This window comes from Tiliqua scincoides, chromosome 13, assembly GCF_035046505.1.
Source record: "Tiliqua scincoides isolate rTilSci1 chromosome 13, rTilSci1.hap2, whole genome shotgun sequence".
NCBI classification, from domain to species: domain Eukaryota; kingdom Metazoa; phylum Chordata; class Lepidosauria; order Squamata; family Scincidae; genus Tiliqua; species Tiliqua scincoides.
The window spans coordinates 4,946,933-4,950,265 of record NC_089833.1 but is presented as its reverse complement, the minus strand read 5'-3'; positions in this window follow the sequence as shown (position 1 = coordinate 4,950,265).

Genomic DNA, 3,333 nt, shown 5'->3' with positions numbered 1-3,333 from the left:
CCTGCCTCACCCCGCCTGACACTCAGGTTGGCCCTGATTCTTTTAGACCTTATTAATGAGCCAACTCACTCGCTCCTTCAGGTCCTAATCACAAATCATCATATTTCCTGCCCTTCAGACGGTAACAAATCAGCTTCTCCCCCCCTCTCCCGGCTTGTGGTCATTAAGCACAAGCGATCAGGAAATGGCTCCAATGAATGAGATGTCAAGACCCTGTAACTCACTTGAGCTCTTATTGAAGCTGATGGATTCAAGGAAACCAGTCCTTAGGAAATTATAATGTCATTGCAAAAGCCGAAACATACTTTGCGATAAACACTTGTTGACACATGACGGATTCTCGAGGCCAGTGGTTGACGAGGACCGGTCAGAAGATGGGACAGCCTTAATGGGTGCTTGGTAACATAATAGAATGGAAGGTGACACATCCGTTCCTAGATCTCCAGTCAAGGAGGTAATTGACCTTAATGGTTGTTAAAAATTGGCAACTCTGAGCTCTAACGTTGAGTTCCCTAATTGGGTTTCTTGCATCGCCTCCAACCCCCGTCTTTTTCCAATGCCCAGTTATTTGTTGCATTTATTTTAGCCGGGTGATGTACGGCAGCCAAAGGCTACACCGCACGCCTGGAGCTCACCAATCACGGAAACAAAATGCCAAGGAGGTCTTATGGTACCTTTATTCACCGTTTAGTGCTTTGTCTGGAGAAGCAATATAAACACCACGTCTACAAAATGCCCAGGGATTCACTTATGACAGCGGCTGAAACATTATTACATTGAAGACTTCAGAAGCAATTTTTGTTTCTCACCCAGGGGAAATCAGATCAAAATGCAATGCTTCCTCTCAATGGAAACAAACAAACTAAAAAAAATACATCCTCTAACAAAAAGTGATCACAGCCCAGATCATCGAGATCAGTGGCTCCCAACACTTGCGCACCCCTTGGCAGCCCGCTTCCTTTAATGGCACCCCTCATATTAGTCCCGCAAGGCATTCTAAGAAAGGATGCAATTTTTATTCCAATGCATTGAGGTGTCTTGTGCTGTTCTGATGATAGCCAAGACTAGTCTATTGTGTGTCATGGACCATTAAGAACATACTTAAGAAGAGCCCCACTGGATCAGGCCAAAGTCCAGCTTTCTGCATCTCACTTTGGCCCCCCAGATGCCTCAGGGAGCACACAACACCACAAAAGACCTGCATCCTAACAGCCCCACTGGATCAGGCCACAGGCCCATCTAGTCCAGCTTCCTGTATCTCACAGCGGCCCAGCAAATGCCCCAGGGAGCACACCAGATAACAAGAGACCTGCAAGGCCTCCTGGGAATTGTAGTTAAGAACATAAGAACAGCCCCACTGGATCAGGCCATAGGCCCATCTAGTCCAGCTTCCTGTATCTCACAGCGGCCCACCAAATGCCCAGGGAGCACACCAGATAACTAGAGACCTGCAAGGCTTCCTGGGAATTGTAGTTAAGAACATAAGAACAGCCCCACTGGATCAGGCCATAGGCCCATCTAGTCCAGCTTCCTGTATCTCACAGCAGCCCACCAAATGCCCCAGGGAGCACACCTGATAACAAGAGACCTCATCCTGGTGCCCTCCCTTGCACCTGGCATTCTGGGGAAGCCTAAGTCTAAAATTAGGATGCTGTACATACCCATCATGGCATGATGCGATGGAGTTTTCCTCCAGAAATCTGTCCAATCCCCTTTTAAAGGCATCTAGACCAGATGCCATCACCAAATCCTGTGGAAAGTTCCACAAATGCTGGGTAAAGAAATACTTTTTTTTTTTTAAACAAAAGAAAATATTTCTTTACTCAGTGTATAGTTTGTGGGGCTCCTTGCCACAGGAAGTGGTGATGGCATCTGGCCTAGAGGATGGGACAAATTTCTGGAGGAAAAGCCCATCACGGGTTACAAGCCATGATGTGTAATGTACAACCTCCTGATTTTAGAAGTGGGCTACCTCAGAACGCCAGATGCAAGGGAGGGCACCAGAATGCAGGTCTCTTGTTGTCCTGAGTGCTCCTGAAGGCATTTGGTGGGACACTGTGAGACACAGGAAGCTGGACTAGATGGGCCTTTGGCCTGATCTGACTGGGCTCTTCTTATGTCTTTTGTCTGTTCTAACTCTCTGGACACTCAATTTTAGTGGATGTCCCCTGGTTCTGGTGTTGTGTGAGAGGGTAAAGAACATCCTTCTATCCACCCCCTAAATAATTTTGAAAGTTTGAATCATGTCCCCCCTCAGGTGCCTCTTTTCTAGACTGAAGAGCCCCCAAACACTGTAGCCTTTCCTCATAAGGGAGGTGCCCCAGCCCAGTAATGATTTTGGTCACTGGTCAAATGTGTCCTGGTCGTGTCCTGGTCAAATGTGTCTCAATCATCGGTGTCCCTGGACATTTGCATCTGTTTTTGTTTGTTTTGTTTTAAATTCTACTACAACCGGCAACAAACAAGCTATAACCGGGCAACAAAAACCACCTATATACTTCCTAAGCCTCTTATCCCAGAACTAACCCCAACCCCACCTTTGCCTTTTACAATTACAAAGTACATCTAATATAAATATACCTATACTGGGACACAGATGTCCAGGATGCAAAAAAAGGGGTTCAAATGTCCAATACTGGGATGCATTTGACCAGGATACAGTGGTCCAGGATGCCATGGTCCTGACACTGATAAACACCTCAATGTGAGTGGCTTAGCTAGCCTAATGCCACAGGGTGATGCCACCACTGTGGTGGTAGCAAGGCAAGGAGAGGAGAGGTGAACTGGGGAAGCAGAAAAGGAAGAAAAAGGAGCTGGGAAATGCCAAGATTCCAGCCATGGCAAAAACTGTGGTGAAGCTTGAACCAACGCCTTGAACCCACAGGTTCTGTGAGCTCAGTGGCACTACTAGGACTTGAGACACCCAGTGTGAGAGATCATTGCATCACCCCATGATGGACCTCCTCCCATATCAGAACATACAGAATACATAACAACATCAAATGCACACCCTAAATGCAGTGGCAACATTAGGGCTGGTGTCACCCCCATTAACCATTTATTTATTTTAAAACATAGCAGTCCAGGTCACCCAACAAATCACTATCCAACAACAACAACAAAAAAACCAGTGGCCAACTTGATGGCACTCACAAAACTGAATATGGGTTCTAATACCAGCTCTGATATATGGGAATGAAGTTGACATATTAACACTGTTGTGTCATAAAAACAACCCATCTCAGAAGAATCAGTCTCATTGAACAATCCGTTCTGAATGAAGTAAATCCACTTTTTGTTACATGAGGCAGTTGTGTTTTCCTTTTCTGGTTA